Source organism: Myotis lucifugus, unplaced genomic scaffold (assembly GCF_000147115.1).
Source record: "Myotis lucifugus unplaced genomic scaffold, Myoluc2.0 scaffold_227, whole genome shotgun sequence".
In the NCBI taxonomy this organism is placed as follows: Eukaryota; Metazoa; Chordata; class Mammalia; order Chiroptera; family Vespertilionidae; genus Myotis; species Myotis lucifugus.
In genome coordinates this window covers 631,047-650,953 of record NW_005871275.1, presented here as the reverse complement: position 1 = coordinate 650,953, position 19,907 = coordinate 631,047, and the positions used below count along the sequence as shown (strand labels likewise).

The following is a 19,907-nucleotide window of genomic DNA, read 5'->3' as shown; positions in this document are numbered from 1 at the left end:
CTCCAAAGTTTTAAGTTACCAAACACTTTGGAAAACTATGTTTAGGCATATATAATTACCAATGAAAAAGCTTTATCATATAACCTTCATTTTAGTTTTATTTATTTTGCCTTAACAACTTTGAAATTTTAAAGCCAATTATTATTACTCAAGGCATTTTCTTGGTAAATTTTGTAACAGAGATAACTCACTGGCCTTCTGTGTCTTTAAAGTGAAAGTACTATCTTTTTTTTTTTAAATGGGAGTGCCCCACCCCCCACCCCCCTGCTATTTCTGCAGCCTGCTGGAAGGCAGGTCTACAGGTGTAATCCTCCCAGGAAAAAGACTTGGGGGGGTGGGGGGTTAAGTGATTATTTGCCATATTTTTTCTTTCTGAGCCTTCCCAATCAGGAGGCAGAGGATCGGGAATCTTACGTATTACAGGCTTTACAGGCGCTACTTCAGGAGGAGGGGGCGGTGGTAAATCCTCCTGGTGTTCTGTGGGCTTTTGATCCTCAATGTGAAATGGGCATGGTTCAGCTCGAACAAGAGCCCACATAGTTAAAGATGATAAAGGCACACATTTTCCCTGAGCCTGATTTCTCTTTAAATTCCTGCCTACTTGTTCCCGGTGATCAACATCTAATGTTCCATCATCAGGGAACCAAGGATTGTAAATTATAGGCACCATTTGCATTTAATAACTTTTATGTAACAGAGGGATGTTACTCGGTGGATAGTTGCTGTCCTATTGTGAAACCTTAGCTGAAAAACAATTCCCTAGAACTTGGAAATCCCAAGTGGGCTCCAATGACTTACTGCATAGTTACTTTCATTTCCTTCCTCTTCATTTTCGAGGGTTCCGCAGCGTCTCACTGCGTTCCGTGGTCCTCACACAGGGCACCACCTTGCCTGGGCCGACCAGCAGCCCTTGAACAATGGATGAACAGATTACTCCGACATACTTTGACTTGGGGGGAGAGGGCGAAGGGACGGCCCGCTGAAGGAGCCAGGCCGCCTTGATTGTCTGCCTCGTTAGGCCTTTATTGGAATTTTTATCTTTTGATACCATCAGTAGGGTGAGTAAACTTGGGAGGACACATGTGTTTACATTGTCCCCTAGGCAAGAGCATCCAGGGATTAAGCATAAGGATTCCAGTAAACACCCGGGGGTCTGCGCATGCACAGGCTTGTTTGGAAAGGTTAAGAAATAAATTAAGGGCGCTGCCTTCAACACTCCCCTAAGTCGGAATTCCAATGAACAGGCCAGGCGGCCTTCCACACACTTCCCTTTTATCAGAATGACCTCCTTACAAACTTTCCAACCAAGTGTCTTGTGCTCTCCAATAAGACATGGGTGTTTGTTTGATTTAAGGGCCCAGCTCTCACTGGGTCAATTATATTACTCATCTCCCTTGACCATAGTGATGGCTTCAGGAAAGGACATGTGACCCAAGCCAGGCCCGTCAGTCTTCTTTGATGGGATGTCAAACTGCATATGGAGAGAATACCTCATTCTCTCCTCTGTAATTGGGAAGCTGAAAGAATTCACCAAGAAATAATAACACCCCAGGTCCCCTGCAGAGTGAAGAAGCCTATTTTCAGGAACAGCACAATATACTGCTGTCTCTCTCTTCCGCCCCACCCCCCACCTCAGTTTTCTTGCTGAGAACATTGGAATAATTCTTGCCTCATGGGTTGCTATGAGTATTCAGTAAAATAATGATTACAGAATTTTTATCACAAAAACTCACCAAATGCCCCCAGTTGATTTTGTTGTTACTGTTATGAGCAAGATTATACTGTACTTGCAGCTTGGCGCCCTCCTTTCACTCACCCCCATCCCCAAGCCCCTGGAGATCATAGAAGGACTGACTTTCCCTTCAACTTACTACTTTAAGAAAGAAGAAGATAGGCCCCTTTATTATATATCAGGAGATATGAAATGTGCATAATTAAGAATTTGTTTGTGGCTTTGAACACTATTTTTTTTTATGCAGAGCATCATGGATTTGGATGTGGAGACTGTCTGTACACCCAGCCAGGACCTTTCCTGCTGTGCCAGGACCCCACTCTGTGCGGGCCAAACAAAACCTGCTGCCCAAGGGCCTCTTGCCAGGCAGACCTGAGTTTGAGCCATGCCATGTCATTAGTTATAGCCATCGAATTAGAGCAAATACCTGAGCCTTCTAAAATCTCAGTCTCCTCTATGAAATAGGCCAACATGACCTATTTCAAATGTGTTTCATGAATAAAAGCTACACGGACTTGTTTGAACTTCCAGTAAATAGTGAGGGCCATAACCAGAATGTGAATATTTAGAGTTCGCAGCACACTCGGGTGTACTGTCTCTCACTCGATCCCCAGACCCCTGTGAGCTGGCTCTTACAACTCCATGAACACCAAGAAAACCGAGGCTTAAAGACCTTCAGTGACTTGCCCAAGGTCTCCCTGCTAATAAGAGGCCAAGCCAAAGGCCAGGTGATTTTGCCTTTCCCCCTACACATAGTCACATCCTATATAATAAAAGGCTAATATGCAAATCAACCGAACAGTGGAATGACCGGTCGCTATGATGCGTACTGACCACCAGGGGCAGACGCTCAACACAGGAGCTGCCCCCTGGTGGTCAGTGGGTTCCCTCAGGGAAGTGGACCTAAGCTGTCAGTAGGACATCCCTGAGGGCTCCTGGACTGCAGGCTAGACTGAGGGACACCTCCCCCCACCCCCCTGAGAGCACGAATTTCATGCACTGGGCCTCTAGTCTTTAATAAAAACCCCTTTTCCTTCCAGCAATAGTGTTCAGAGCTAGAAGCTGTTGAATTAAAATAGACATTTGCGTGTTTATGCAGTTTTTACCACACACAAATGTCCTTGGACTCCGCAGGCACTCCAGGCACACTGAGGCGCCTTTCACAGTCCCCTGCGCTGGAAACAGTCCTCTCTTCCATCAGGATGTGCCCCAGGATCCAGAAGCCCTCGAGGCAGGATCTTGCGAGTCATCTTTTATTGCTATCACCTGGCATAGCCTGGCATGTTGTAGCTGCTCAAAAAATGCTTATTGAGTCACGAATAGATTCTGGGTTACTTAAAAGTGACCCAGAGACCTAGTCTCTTCTCATAATGGGCCTGTGGGAAGTTACACCTATTCTTCTAACCTTGTCTTGTCAAAGGCTGTCAGGTTGTCTTGTCTAATATTGTCAATAGTGGTGGGGCCATCTTTGTGCAACTTGTCTTCTCTCACTTCTCATTGAATTAAGTAAAAGTCATACTTTCTTTGTTCATTAATCAGATATTGTTGAGCAGCCCCTGTGTGCCAGGCACTGTGCTAAGTGTTGGAGAAGTGGCCCTCAAGGGGTGGCTGAGCACAGTTGTGTAGGTGGTATATGGCACAAGCCCAGGGCACACCATTCACAGTATAGCCTTTTCCTAAGGCATCTTTGGGTGCTCCAAGCCTGAGGACAGAGGAGCAGATCACACTGCCCCCTCCCCAGAGAAATGTCCCGTTTCATCAAATCTGGTGCATGGGAGACCTACTTAGGCAGGGATAGGGACAGACCTTAAGTTCCTCTTAGCACTGTGGCTCCTAAATCACCTAATGTTGGCCTTGGGTACCAGGATACCCATGGGGAGAGTCTTTCCCCTTAGTTCCCCAAAGAGCACTAACTTCCAGCACCAGCCAAATTTCCCCCAATGGATTTCTAACCATGGAAATGGAGGTTTCTAATGGAAGTTCCTGCACCCTTTACTTAGAGCCGTGCTGGCGGACACTACTCTAATTATTCAATTGCCTAATTCCATTTATCTTTCATGATCCATTATGCTCCACTGACAGGCTGCATCTTCCTAGCAGATACATAACCTAGTCTAATGGACTCTCGGTGAAACCAACCACATTGACTAAGGGATTTAGCTGGTACCTAATTCCCCTAAACTATTATTTTATAAATGAACAAGGCAGATAGACACATTTTCTGCTTTAGGATAAATATTTTATGAATTGCCCCTCTGATACATCACATTATTAGTACATTATCTTTCATCCCTCCCCAAGGTTTGAAGGGCCCAGGCATACACTCGAAAGTACATTTGGGTGATCTTATTGAGCAGGCTGCTTTTAAAATCTGTTTGTATCAGTGGAAAAAAGAAATCATTTTGTCTCATGAACAGAAAAAGGTATTTAAATGATTATTTGCTATTTCAGTGGGAAAGTCATCATTTGAGGACTTTTGGTTTGACAGAAATGTCCAGGGTCTCATTTTAAAAATTTGGTGTCTCTTCCTTCCTCAGCACCCCAGTGAGACCACTGGGCGGGCTGTGCACAGTTACAGGAAGGAGAATTGCTCTCATCTTGAGAATAAAGCATCATAAGAAAGTAAGTCTTTTCTGTTAAGTTTACTGTTTTAAAAGACATAATTTATCATGTAAAAGCCTATTTCTCACCAATTATGCTTACATTTTCACTGTACCCCAGAGGAGCATTTTCACCTGGGGTGACGGTGGTAGGGGGCTAAGAATTCGCATCTATAAGCACTGACCTTTCAACCTCCATTCTGCCCAAGTTGTCAAAACAAAATAAAACAAACAAACAAACAAACAAACAAGCAAACAAAAAACACAAAAAAATAGCTTTGAGTCTCCGTGTCCTTTCCCTGTCCAGGATAATGGCTGCACACATTTTTTTTTCATGTTTGTTAGGGAAAACATGCATATCATTAAAATAATAACAAGCTCTAATCAGCCTATTTATTACTCAAAAGCCTTCATATCGTGACATGAAAAAAGAAGAGATGTATTTGGAAAATGCGGAGAGGTGGAAGCAACTGATTCTGTGGTCTTTCCCAGCCTATACAGACAAAGATTTGGAACGGAGAGTGAATAAACTCAATTCTATGAGTTTTTCTGGTCTTCCCGTTTGTTCCAGATATTATGTCAACATATCTGCTTAGACAAATGAAACTAGTTACAACATTTTTGGGGGTTAATTAGAATCGGATGAATAGGGAATGTTGCCCACTCACCTTTGATGAAATGCCATGAAGCAGGGGTGATATGAAAGGGAGGCACGAGTAGCATTAATGCGTTTAGGCCTTCTTTGATTCTCCCTTGAGTATGTTTTACCTTTGCCATAAAATGAAAAACATTTAAATTTCTTTAAAATTACATTTGACTTAATTATACCCAGGCCCCGATACAGGAAGCCCCCCATTTCTCCTGTTTTTCTGTCCTAAACAGCATCCAGGCTCATCATTTCATAAGGAGCCGTTTCTGGGGGAGGTTCGCTATGTGCAGAATGTTAATAGCCGGCTGAATATGAACAGGCTCTGTGGCTCCACTTGAAATATAGAAAAATGGCCCAGACATTAAAAAAGATAAAAGGGAAAAGGGCAGTAATGAATTTAGAGGAAAATGAACATTAATGGTACTAGCATTACTCATGCTCCACATAACAAATTATTGGAAATCTGTCAAGCACACCAAATTATCTACTCATCGGCTACGGCAGGGCCTCTGCAGCCATCCAAAACCAGCAAAAGCAAGACAATTTAAGCTAATTTTACTATTTATAACAATAGAACAGGCCATTAAGATAAATTAATGTCATTATCAAGTTTCTATGAAAATGACAAATACCACTATTTCGAGCAGCTTAGAGGCTGTTGACGATAATGAAATCCGCTGCGCAGGTACTAAAGAGAGACACTCCAAGTAATTATTTTCTAGTAGCCTGTTTGTTTCCTGACCATTCATTTGCTTTCACCACAATTAGTTTTGTACACAATATGGTGGTAACTAAACAGTCAACACTACGCAGCATTAGGACTAATTGGCCATTAGGACACAGTTTCCAGCCTTTTCCTCCCTAAAGAGAGCTGGGAGTAAACAGACCAGAGGCAACAATGCTGGCATGGATTGTCATCATTTAAAGGAGCTCCAAGCAGGATAATAAACCCCATAGGTAAAAGCTTCTGCAGAGAACACCCTCAAACTTGCTGCATGATCACCAACAGATGGCACTGGAGTGTGCCCCAGTCCCTCCCGGGAGGCCACACTGGGGAAGTCTTCTTCAGCACCATTGGGCTTGGAGAAGTGGCATCCAGAGTATTCAGACTACCTTGTGCGTCTGAACCTGGGAATTTGTCCATCTCTTGGGTCTATGACTTCTGAGTTGTTCAAAGCCGCCCATGGAAAGCCCCATTTCCCTAACAGGGCTTGCCATTGTTGATTGTTTCTAGGTCATTGTTTTAGGACCAAATTACTCAGAGACTGTCCATAGTAGAGGTTTACTTTTCCTAAATCAGACATCAATGAAAGAATTGTCCCTCACAATGCAGTGAGTGACTGATTAAGAAGACATAGTTACCCATTATGCTCTCTTGAGCTCCTCATACATGAGGTACATTGAAAATGTTGCATTAGGCAGCAGCCCAGTCAGAAGCTGTGTAAGCTGAGTTAATAACAAGGTGGAGATGATTCATGAGGCCTCTCAGGGTAGCACACAGCGTTCCCAAGGCCATGTTGCAGGGCATGTGAGCAGACCACTCTGTGGATACCACTCAGAGATCTCCGTAGCCCAGTCCCGCCATCTTTCCCCTTTAAGTGCTGGTTTCAGTTCTGCCTCAGGAAGCCTCCAGATTATCTGTAAATAGCAGACACCAGCACAACTGCTATATCTCCAAAGAACTTAGAGCCTGTAAGGAGTTCAGGCAACAACAGAGCTACTAAGAAGAGGCAAAACGAAGACCCAAAGGGGAGCAGGTGCAGCCTGCATAGCGATTCTGGAAGCATCTTGGGATCCACATCACACATGACCTTTGATTTGCACCAGCTTCTTAACATGGTATCTGCGAGGTACATAGACGATAGAGTCAGCCAGAAGGGACCTTTGAGGTGAACTCTTCCCATGGCCAGCTGAGAAGCAGGAGCCAAGTGGCAGAGGCGAGAGCCTGTTGCTGGTGTCTTGGGTCCCTCCCTGTGTCCTTCCCCTGTGTCACTCTTCTCTACATCAGTGCAGGCACCCCACACGGTGTATGCGCGTGCATCTGTGGTCCCCACTCATCCCTCCATGAGCATCCTCTGCTCTCCTACCTCCACCAGCTGCAAACCATAGTGATTGGTAGACCAGTTGGGTGTTGGGATTGCAAAATCGGAGCTCCTCTAAAAAAAAGGCATGCTTCCTGCTTCATGGGGCCACTGAGACCCTGAAAGAAGGCAAGTGGCCTTCAGCAACCCCCTCAAATCACACCATAGTCACCATAACTCATCTCCCTCTTCCATCCCTCCTATTCCCCCATCTTAAATGTTCTGCTTCTTCCTCCTCTTCCACCACAGCCCTGATAGTCTCTGAGCAGCAGAGAAGGAATCAGCTTCCTTCCACAGCTCCTAGAACAGAGTTAGAATTTGATAAATAAATGTTCTTTCAAAGAACATTCAGGTGAGCGTTTTGACTGCAGTGATTTGGGAAGAGGTAACATGTAGGTGGACCACGGACCTGGAAGAGGGAGAGAAGGGGGATGCCAACTGGTTCTCAGCAGCTTAGAAAGAGCTATTTTGATTCCAGCATCTATATTAGTGTGGTATCTACTGACTCAGAAGCAAGGGACTCTCAAGGAGGTGGTTTGTCCCCACTCCACCTTTGGGATGCTCAGAGACTCAGTCCAGGGCCCTCCTGGATCTTCCTTTAAGTCTCCTGGCTGGCAGCTGATGAAGCTGGGGCCATCCTATTTGTAAAATTACAAATAATGATTTTCAAAGATGTGGTTCCTAGGCAAAATATATGGTGAGTTCATTAGTGTCCTAGTGATGATCATTATGATCAACCTTAATCCTGAGCACTCAAAGCGCTCTAAATAATTATGAATGATCCTCGAAGTTTCCCCAAAGGGTGGGCCACTCAATTACCCCTGCTCCTAGATGAGGAAGCCAGGAATCCCAAGGCAAAAGTCCAGGGAATGAGCTGGAAGCTGCTGCTCCCTGTGCTGTCTACCCCCTGTCTGGACCTATGCTGAGCAGACTAAAGCTTCCCCGCATCGAGGCTTTTAGGGCAGCTGGCGATGGCTCCGGGGCACTTGGCTTTTTTGTTTTTGGTATTTTCCCTTATTTAGTCCAAGACACAGGTGCTGGGATAAGCACATTGGTGCATTCTCTGCTTTAATTTCCCACACTGTCCTGTGAAGCAAGGTTACTTACATGAGGAAACTGAGATCACACAAGTCAAGGACTGTGTTCAGGAACCTACCCAAGACTGCTAGTGGGTGCAGAGGCGGGATTCAAACCCCGCGGGGACTTTCCTCCCTGGGGCTGCTCCACTCCTAGTGGGAGTCAGCAGTAGCCGGCTCCACCACCTCCTTCCTGTCTGGCCTGCAAATGGCTTGAGCCTCAGCTTCCCCATCCATAAAATGGGGCTCATGGGGACCCCATCTGATGACTATGAGTATTAAGATAAAGTAGTTCACATTCCGTATCAGGCACAGAACCTTGCTCCCTCACCTGCCCCCATCTGGCCCTTCTTTGACCCTGTCTGGGTATTTCAGGGCCTTTGGGGTTTCCCAAGCCAATGGCTGGCTGCATCAGCCTCATTCTGCACAAATCACACTGGCTTTTACAGGTCTTTACGGGAAGGAAATAGGCTAATGCACTGTTTTCTGTGTATGTCAGGAGCCCAATCTCTCTCTAATGGGCTCAGATTGCACTCTACTAGTAAAACCTAAACTATGAACTTAAACTCTCCTACAGACATGCACAGGACAGGTGTCCCCACTTCTTATGCTTCCAGTGAGAAGATAGAGAAAAGAATATGGTCCTGTCTTCTCTGAATAGCGGGGCTCACAGACAGGAGTGAATGTGGCCTGGATTGAGCCCGTTCTGTCTGAAGGAGAGCAAGAAGAAAACGTTAGGAAATCTTTCTGATTTCAGAATGCATACTAGCTTCCAACACAGGAGTATCTCTCTTGATGCCCCAAGTACTCCCCATCTAACTGTCTCAGGAAATGCAAAACAGCCTTAGGGTCAGGCCTGGGGTCAGGGACCAGCCCATTGACCTGTAGGACCTCCCTGCCCGAGACCAGCCTTACTTTTTGAACCCTGCTACCATGTTCCTGTGACAGACACCCAGGCCCTCTCTGCTGCTTAGACTGCTGCTATTGTTAATTGAATAAACTGAATTTCCCTCAACAAACTGAATTTCTGGCCACGAACTCTTGGCCAGCCAATAGTTACCATGGGTGTACTTGCCCTAAGTCACAGAACAGGTGAGTGGCAGGGACAAGACAGTAATCTGGGCATTTTGACTGTAAGATCTCTCTGCTATCTAGAGCCTGCACCTCAATGGCTCAGCTAGACCCACCTGTCCCATTAACACCCAAGGCACCACCACCACCATTCCCGTAACAAAGCTTGGGGTGTGTTACTTAATTGATCTACAATGGCAATTATCCTTTCTTGCTCTCCACTGCTACACTGTACCCTCCGTGCAGACAAGACCTGAATCCACTCTCCTCACTATCTTATCCCCAACACTAGTCCCTGGCAAAAAAAAAAAAAAAAGAGTGGTCAATTAAAGATCTGTTGAATAAATGAATGAAACACTTAGGAGATGAAAATCTCCAGTTGGGCACACCCAGTGGAGGTGTACAGGGTCTACACAATTCCTCTGGTATTTTTTAACATCACCACAGAAGTAGTTCAGTAAATGGTCTCCATCTCAATGCCATATGGGTAAGAGGGTTTTTCAGACAAGACCATAAAGCCCACGATGCAGCCCCAGCCACTGTGGCTGACTCTCAGTGGTCCTTGCTTTCTCATAACAGAGAAGATGGGCTCACCTTGTTTAGTTAGGGCCTCTGACCAGTGTCCAGAGGGGTTTGTGTGCTCCTGGCCCTTCACACCCTCTTCTAAGTATTTAGCACAAATTTTCTAAGCACTTTTTTAAAAAAAGGACTCAATTCCCAATAACCAATATCCTGGGAGGGAATCAGGCCTGAATTTCTCTTCTTAGCTTGCTTAGAAAATGAGACACTGCTCTCCTGCCTTCCCAGGATCCATGAATTAGGAGGGTGGCTCCAGCAGACACATCGGTTACATCTGGTAGAGTTGCTGTGCATGCTGACGTGGCCATGCTGGCTTCTTCACTTTGCTAAATCTGTTGCCCTTGTCTAAATTTAACAGCCTACTTACTCCCAAGGCTAGAATCCAGCCAAGACCACAGTGATGATGGCCCTGCCACAGAGCAGGGTTGGCAAGAAAAAAGCCAGCAGGCAGCTCTCAGCTTCCCTATGGGTCTTGAAGAACGCCGTCTGGCTGTCTGTAGGTAGGGAGCCGTTTTATCCAGCAGCTTTGAGCAAGTCCCCAAACCTCTTCTCATCTATTAAAACCTGACAGCCCAAATTCCATTCTGATTCGTAGTAAAACCCTGTGATTCTGGGACCATACAGATTCTGTGACTGCACTAGACTTTTGTGCTGGATTCAGAGTCTATTTATCGAATCGTAGCATCTAATTAACTTAGTTTGCTACTCATTATTTATTGAAGGCAAAAAATATTCCACTTCACGTACATTAAAGTGTCCCTTGAATGGGGCACCTTACCTCCCCTTCAGGCGTGTCAGACAAAGACCGGTGAGGCGGGGCCTGTTCTGATGCACTTGCAGTTCCTCAGTCACCGCCTGAGTGTCCGTGCCGGTGTGTGGGGTGCACGGTGGTGACGAGGTCTCCAGTGAGTGTGGGGAACGCCCAGTGCAGTAGGAGCCTGCTCCAGGCACAAACAGGTGGTCTTGTCATTCATCTTTTTCCTAAGCAATAGCAATGAGGGGGAGCACTTTCCCATTTTGATTCTTAAAATACCAAATCACAGGCCTAGGCATTTCCATTTCATTGGATTTTGCAATCCGTTTCAGTCTAGCTAATAGAGAATTCGTTAAACTGAGATTTTATTGTCAAGATAAGGCTTATTATGGATTTTGACTTATTGTAATTTTTCAGGTTCATTGATGCAAATCAGTTTGATTGCATTGTAGTTGTGTTGTTGTGTTTTCCCAATAGGTGCACCCAAGAAAGTGCTTAATCCATTGGCAAGAGCAGCTCCGAAGGCCTTGAAATCCCAATTCAAATCGGAGCCCAGGTTCACCTGTGACATAGGAAGACAAAGCTGACCCCACAGGGTTGGTTAGATGAAGACAGGAATTCACTTCTCTTCACTCCCTGTCATCACTGGTATTTTTATTTTTATTTTTTTATCACTGGTGTTTTTAAATGTCTATAACCAACTACTAGCAAATTATTTCTTAAGGAAACAATGGCTACAGAGTGTCACATTTCCTGGAAGGCACCTTCTCTAAAACAGTGCCAGTGATCTCACGTGGACCGTAGTCTGGCCCTTTAGGGTTTTCAGAGAGAGAAGATGAAGACCCCGCTGGCCTTGGGAATAGAAACTGTGAGGGAAAGCTCACAGATGGGGGAGCCCAGTTACACACCCCCCTGCTTCCCCAGGAGGGAGATAGGTGTCTTCCCATTTAGGACAATAGAGCAACAAAAAGCCTTAGGACATTGTGGTGGGGGTAGAGGGGGTGAGGATGGAGTTGTTGGACTGTGAGATGAATAATACATTGGAAAGCAAACATAAGCATTATTTCTCTTCTAATCAGGATCATGGAGCATTTTACAAATTAACCACTTTCCTCAGACACTTACCATATTGAGTGGCTCTAGGTTCAGCCATCAGGGCGGACTCGGCCATCTGCATTTAGAAAATTGCTTATACATTTATTAAAGTGAAATTCACCCATTAATTATTGCTGTTCTCCCTAAAGACTCTCATTAGCACATTGAGCTAATTATTGAAACCACAGGCCCAAGGGCTGGGTTGGGCTTTTTTCTCATACAGTCCAAGTTGTGCCTGCTTTACCTTTATAGGATTAACATGAGAAAATAGCAGATTCAGAATAACCTTTGGATGCAAGAACTGAATAAACTTGCAGGCCATTTTTAACGCTGGCTGTTTTTTTCCTTCACGGTGGGGGGCATATGCAGCTGCTGTTTCAGCAGGAAATACTTCAAGTATAAGAGAGGCCCAAGCAGTCAGCCAGTGTGACAGCCTTCAAATGGCTCAGCCCCTAGGCTGGGGTGAGTTCAGAAATAAACTTATAATAACACACAGGCTAGTGTCTGCTCAGTGTTCCTTCTAATGTATTTATTTCCTCTTTTCTTCCCCACCATCCATGTGACTCCTACATGTTCTTTGCATCAGCAGAAAGCAAAGGGATTACAAATGATATGAAAGGGTTGACACATTTTAAAAAATTATTTTTCAATTACAGTTGACATACAATATTATATTAGTTTCAGGTGTATGACAGTGATTAGACATTTATATGACGTACAAAGTGATCCCCCCAATAAATACTAGTATAGCACCCATCTGACACTATACATAGTTATAATGCTGTTGTCTATATTCCCTATGCTATACTTTACATCCATGTTTTTATAACTGGCAATTTGTGCTTCTTAATCTTTTTTACCTATCCTTCCACCCCCTCCCATCTGAAAACCATCAGTTTGTCTTCGGTATCTATGAGTTTCTTTCTGTTTTGTTTGTTCATTTATTTTGTTTTTTAGACTCCACATATAAGTGAAATCATATGGTATTTATCTTTCTTTGTCTGATGTATTTCATTTAGCATAATACCCTCTAGGTCCATCCATGTTGTCACAAAACTTCATTCTTTTCATGTCTTAGTAATATTCCATTGTACATATGTACCACATCTTCTTTATTCAATTGTCTGTCGATGAACACCTAGGTTGCTTCCATATCTAGGCTATTGTAAACAATGCCGCAATGAACATAGGGGTACATACATTTTTAATTATATGTATATATTTTGTATTTCTTTGGATAAATACCCAGAAGTAAAATTGCTGAGTCAGATGGCAGCTCCAATTTTAATTTTTTAGAACCTTCATACTATTTGCTTTTTTTTTAAAAAATTATTTTTTGTTGAAAATATTGCATATGTCCCTCTTATTCCCCCATTGACTCACTCCAGCCTGCCCCAGCCCCTCTCCCCAGGCCCTTACCACCCCATTGTCTGTGTCTATGGGGCATGTATACTACTATATGCATACAAGGTCCTTGGTTGATTATCTCCTACCCACCCACCTTCCCTCTGAGATTCCACACTCTATTCCATGCTTCCATGTCTCTGGATCCACTTTGTTAAACAGTTTGTTACTTAGATTCCACATATAAGTGAGATCATGTGATACTTGTCTTTCTCTGACTGACTTATTTCACTTAGCATGATATTCTCCAGGTCCCTCCATGCTGTCTCAAAGGGAAAGAGATTCTTCTTTGTTACTGCTGCATAGTATTCCATGGTATAAATGTACCACAGCTTTTTTAATCCACTCATCTACTGATGGGCACTTGGGCTGTTTCCAGATCTTAGCTATTGTAAATTGTGCTGCTATAAACGTAGAAGTTCACATTCTTTCTGATTGGTGTTTTGGGTTTCTTAGGTTATATTCCTAGGAGTGGGATGACTGGGTCAAATGGCAGTTTCATATTTAATTATTTGAGGAAACTCCATACTGTTTTCCATAATGGCTGCAGCAGTCTGCATTCCCACCAGCAGTGTACTAGGGTTTCCTTTTCTCTACATCCTCACCAGCACTTGTCATTTGTTGATTTGTTGATGGTAGTCATTCTGACAGGTGTGAGGTGACACCTCATGGTCATTTTAATTTACATTTCTCTGATGATCAGTGACTTTGAGCATATTTTCATATGTCTCTTGGCCATCTGTATGTCCTCTTTGGAGAAGTTTCTATTTGGGTCCTTTGCCCATTTTTCAATTGGATTGTTTGTCTTCCTTTTGTTAAGTTGTATGAGTTCCTTATATGTTTTGGATATTAACTCTTCATCAGATGTATCATTGCCAAATATGTTCTCCCATACAGCGGGCTCCCCTTCATACTATTTTCCACAGTGGCTGCACCATCTGCATTCCCACCAACAGTGCACAACGGTTCCCTTTCCTCCACATCCTGGACAACACTTGTTGTTTGTCGATTTATTGATGATGGCCATTCTGACGGGTGTGAAGTGGTAGCTCATTGTGGTTTTAATTTGCGTTTCTCTGATAATTAGTGATGTTGAGCATTTTTTCATATGTCCATTGATCATCTGTATGTCCTCTCTGGAGAAATGAGACATATTTCTATTTAAAGCATCTTAAACTGTCCTGGGGCATAATGTCAGAGGACTGGGGCTGGGGCCCTAATGTTGACTTTAGGAGAGGAATGGTGATAGAGGTCCTGGCAAGAACACTGGGGCACAATCCTTTTGCACTCTGTTAATCTCAGTGGTCCCTAGTGTTTTAAAGAAGTATCTTACCTTCCTTACATTAAAAGTAATTTAAAACAGGTTCTCAGTTACAATTACAAATATTTTAAAATATATATTAAGTGAAAAAAGCAGCACAGGAAATTGTACTCATCTGATACTGTGATTACATCAAAGCATGTCTGCATTGAGCCAATGACAAGAGGGGAAACAGGAAAAAAATCAAAGGTGTTGATTTGTTCATGGGGCAGTGGATGGTTTGTCTCTTCTATACTTTCAGTATTTTGAAGTTTACATTTCCATGTGAATTTTTTACTTGGCCTGTTGATCCTGCCCCTGGACCCTGGATCCTTGGGTAAATGCTGGGTGTGGTCAGCTGAATAATGGCTCCTGAACGTGTCTACTGCCCAACCCCAGAAACCTGCAAAGGTTACCTTACATGGTGAAAGGGTACTTTGCAGATATGACTAAGGTGAAGATCTTGAGATGGGAAGGTTACCCTGAATTATCCCAATGGGCCCTAAATATAATCATAAGTATCCTGTGAGGGAGGCAACAAGGTCCCAAACAGCAGTGGGAGGAGCTACAACAGAGCAGGAGGTGGAATGATGGGGGAATGGGCTTCCAGAAGCTGGAAAGACAAGGAAACAGATTCTCCCCTAGAGCTTCCAGAAGGAATTTAGCCCAGCACCTTGATTTTAGCCCAGGGAAACTGATTTCTGGATTCTGACCTCTAGAAAAAAATTTTGTATTGTCTTAAACCACTCTGTGTTAATTTGCTAGAGCATCCACAGGCCATAAATCCACTGGGTCTCCCTCCACGAGTGGACAGTGACAGAGCCATGCGTGGCCCATCAGCATGCATGGAAGACACTCTCAGAGCTTGGCTTCCTTGCCTCTGACAGGTTGTGGGGTGGGATTTTTGGCCTCCACAGCTGCAGTGTAGCAGTAACTCTGTTCTCTCAGTAGCAGTGAGGATTTGGACCCTGAGTCACTGGGTATTAGGGGTCATAAGTGAGTTAGTGCACTTTATTATCTCCAAGAAGAACCATACATGGAAGAATCATACTGCAAACCCCTGCTTCCCCTCTGTAAAAGGAAATATTTATGTCATACTCACAAAATTTGTGAGAGTAAAATGAAATAACATATATCAAACCCCTAGCACATAGCAAGCACATGTGAACATTCAGTAGGCAATAAGTCCTACCTCCATCTGTTGGAGAGCTTTCCTTGACTACCCTTGGGACAAGCCTCCATTGCTCCTGCCTGAGGCCCAGCCCAATGGCAATGGCCAGGGTTGTCTGTTGGATCTAGAAGCACCTGCAGAGCCCGCATGCACACCACACCCGCTGCCTTACTGGCAAACATCAGTGTGTTCATTCAGCATTCAACATGAGCCACTTAGATTGCAACCTAAGTAAAAACAAATGCTGCTTCTAGACAAGGCCTTCAAGCCCTTTTCTGGATAGAAATTCTGCAACCATTAGTGATGAGAAGTATAGGGCACCAAAGAAGCATTTTTCATGGTGACAATGTTACGTGTTATAATTAGGAGTAGGCCACCATCTTTGTAGCTGATCTGGAAACTTTACCACTCAGGAGAAATTCATCAAGAAATCCAAAAAAATTTTGTAATTTTGTATGGTGATGGATGGTAACTATACTTATTGTGATGATCATTTAGCAGTGTATACAAATATTGAATCATTGTTTTGTTTTTTATTTCTTTAATAAAGTTTTATTTTTCAAAATGTTCAGCTGGTAAGACCTGTTGTTCATGCATCTTCTCCAACAGCTGGGGCATCTCCACCTTTAGTGTTTCTGGTTAAATTACTTGAGCTCTGTGCTTTGAAACTGGTTTAATAAGTCCTCTACTGAGGAATCCCTGAAGGGCTGCCCTGGCCATGGAGCTGTGAATCTTCCGTCTTTCCAAGAGCACAGCTGGAGCTATAAGCTTGTAGCTGGGAACTTTCTTACAGAGCTTGTCATATGTTGCTTTGTCAAACAAGACCAGGTTATTGAGCTTGTCCTGAACGTTGTCTTTGGACCACTTCTTTTTGGCCTTGACCCCTGACTTATTCACAGGGTCTTATCTTTCTAGGCCAACTTTCCAGCATCTTTCTTCTTCTTGTCATCCTCGGAGGCACAGGGAAACTCAGAGAGCAGGGCTCCGCTGCTGCCTCACCAAGATGTCAGACTGAGAGGACCCGAGTCATTATTTTGTAAACCTGAATATAATGTTACATGTCGATTATATCCCAATAAGAAAAAAGAAATCCAGTTAATAACTAAATATCTGGAGTAGAATTCATTTATAAATTGGGCTCTGTCTATAATACACTTATTTTTTGAAAAGTTTACAGCCTATTATGACAATTTGAAGAGTCAACTCTTCCGTTAATTGATTCATTCACAAACATTGGGTGAGCACCCACTCTCAACAGGGCTTTCTGTACTAGAGGCTAGGCACACAGGGAAGTGGCCATCTCTATTTCAAGGAGCTCAAAGATTACAAATTGCAAAGACAGGGTCCATGGTGTGATGGAGGCAGAGCCTGCACCTGGGCCTTGGCCCAACCACCCCGACACTCACAGGGGCAACAAAGGGAGCTGACCAGGCCCCTTTTCTGCAGAAAAGTCTCATAAAGAGGAGATACACACTAAAGATCAAGTTGGAATGAAGGAGATAGAAGAAAATACTTATTTATTTAAAAAACTCAGTGTATAAAAGAAACAGAATAAAGATAATGAACCTCATAGTCCTGTCAACCAGCTCCAACAATTAGCAACATTCTGCCATTCTTGTGTCATCTCTCTCCCCACTCAGTTACTGAGGTCAAATGTACTGAGATGAATGCAGCTTCTAGGACACTTTTGACAAATGATTTGCTCTTCTAATCCATACTTTATCACAAAATAGGATGTTTCCCTTCTCCCAGAAAGCTTCTTTATGTCCCCTCTCAGGTAATCCCCACACTCCTAGTGGTAACCACTGTTCTGACCTTTTTCATCTTAAAATATCTTTACTTGTTCTGGATATTCCGATAAGGGGATCACACAGGATGTACTCAACATAACATTATCGGTGACATTCATTCATGTTGTTTCGTATATCTGTACTTTGTCTTTTTTATTGCTGGATAGTATTCCAAAAGGAACACATATTTTTTAAAACTTACGTTTAGCCTCCCTTGGGACAGGACTCCAAGAGGGGACAATAAGGACAGAGACGGCAGGACCTCTACTGCCCTCAGGAAGCTTGGTCCACCTGCAAGGAAAAGGCATTAAGGAAGGTGACTCATAGCTCTGAAGGTGAGGTGATGGGGCTGTTGGTTACCTAACCAGTAACATCCCTCCTTTTCTTGCTCATGGAATCCCACTGTCTAGTCAATGGCGTGCTCAGTCATGGGGGCTGAATCATGATTGGTCTAAGAGCCATTCTTGCCAGTCTCTCTCCTTGCCATTGTTTAATCCAGTGGTTCTCAACCTGTGGGTCGTGACCCCTTTGGGGGTCGAACGACCCTTTCACAGGTGTCACCTAAGACCATCGGAAAACACATATATAATTACATATTGTTTTTGTGATTAATCACTATGCTTTAATTATGTTCAATTTGTAACAATGAAAATACATCCTGCATATCAGATATTTACATTACGATTCATAACAGTAGCAAAATTATAGTTATGAAGTAGCAACAAAAATAATTTTATGGTTGGGGGTCACCACAACATGAGGAACTGTATTAAAGGGTCGCGGCATTGGGAAGGTTGAGAACCACTGGTTTAATCCAAGGTTGTGCAAGTGGCCCATGCTGCCTGAGATGTATGGGGAAACAGGGTGGGAGTTTCTCCTCTTATATTAAAGCGGTGGAGGAAGAGAAAACCTCTGACCCCTCTTCCTTCATGCTTTGGACAGTGTGACAAGAAGCTAATGCTGTGTCCACAAAGGAAAACATACCTGTCCTACCAAGGACAGCAGAAAGAGTCTGGTCCTTGGTGACATTATTGAGTTGCCAAACCAACTCCCGTGCTACCCACTCCCTGGCTTCTTGTTAAGTAAACAGTACTCATCTTTCTGGTTGAAGAACCATTTAGCAAATAGCCCATCATCTGCAGCCACCGGCAAATACCACACAGGCACACAGAAAAGTTCAAAGGCGTGTCAGTAAACATCTCTCTAGTTATGACCACGGCAGCTCTGGGCACACCTTGTGTCTCAGTAACAGGGAGGAAACCCAAAGGACAAACAGAGCCAGGGATTGAGTACAAAAGGGAGGACGGGACCTAGAGGAATCAGAGAAAACAGGAGCTGCGCCTGGGCAGAGGGAAGGCTTTTAGGGTTTGGAATTATTTTTAAATATCCACACTGGTCCAAAAATATAGAGCTTTGTGGTTTTGGCCAGTGCTGGGGTATCTTGTCACAGCTACTCCTGGGATACAAAAAGAAACCCTTATTTCTGATGAATAAACTATAATTTGAAGAGTCAACTCTACTTCCCAGTAAGCACCAGAATAAGCATCACACCGTGTTATGAAAACATTTTAAGATTGTCCTATTTGTAGAGATATTTGCAATCAAAATTTAGAATAGATATTTGATTAAAATCAGGTTCCCTATTCTGTCTGGGAGTTTGCATTTTGTAAATTATTGTAGATACAGCCCCCGAGGCTGTGCACACATTGGGCATCTGCGGGCCCTGCAGCCTTCCTTCTTGCACATGTTTCTCCAGAGCGGAGTGTATGGCCACAGAATACAAATGGGCTACAGGTGTGCCGGAGAGGTTGCTCCCGCCAGCCCTGCGGCAGCAGGTGGGTCTTGGGGTAGCCACTGCCCCTGGGCACATTGTTTTACAGTAAGTAGCATCAACCACTCCCCCCTACATGCTGCACAATGTCATCTTCTCTGTGTGACAAGGCATGAAAACGTTTGGGAAGCGCTGCTCTGAAGGCCGTACATACTAAAAATGCTCCATCATCCACCTGCCTTTGCAGCGAGGGGCAGTCCATGACAGCTCTGGCCGATAAGCCATAAGCCCTCCTCCTCCTTCCTGAAGTGTGGATGTAGAACAGGAGATAAGCAAACTGTGGCCCAAGGGCCGAATTCCAACTGCTGCCTGTTTTTGTGAATCACCTTTTATTGGAACACAGCTATGCCCATTTTACATAGTCTGTGTCTGCCTTTGTGCGAAGAGGGCAGGGCGGAGCAGCTATGACAAAGACCTTTGGGCCGCAGCCACTCTCTAGCCCCCCCCCTTTTTTTAAATATATTTTATTGATTTTTTACAGAGAGGAAGGGAGAGGGATATAGAGTTAGAAACATCAATGAGAGAGAAGCATCGATCAGCCGCCTCCTGCACACCCCCCACTGGGGATGTGCCCGCAACCAAGGTACATGCCCTTGACCGGAACCGAACCTGGGACCCTTGAGTCCCCAGGCCGATGCTCTATCCATTGAGCCAACCCAGAAGGGGGCTCTCTGGCCCCTTTAGAAAGAGTTTGCTGACCCTGGATGTGGAGACATTTGAGGTCCCATAGTAAGGGACAACAGATCAGGGGGGATCGTCCACCCTGGACTGCCC

General features: G+C 44.1%; 1 pseudogene; it reads right to left on the bottom strand.

Moving 5' to 3' along the window:
* Nucleotides 1–16,101: 16,101 nt before the first annotated feature.
* Nucleotides 16,102–19,907, bottom strand: part of LOC102419738 — a 9,688-nt pseudogene continuing 5,882 nt past the window's right edge.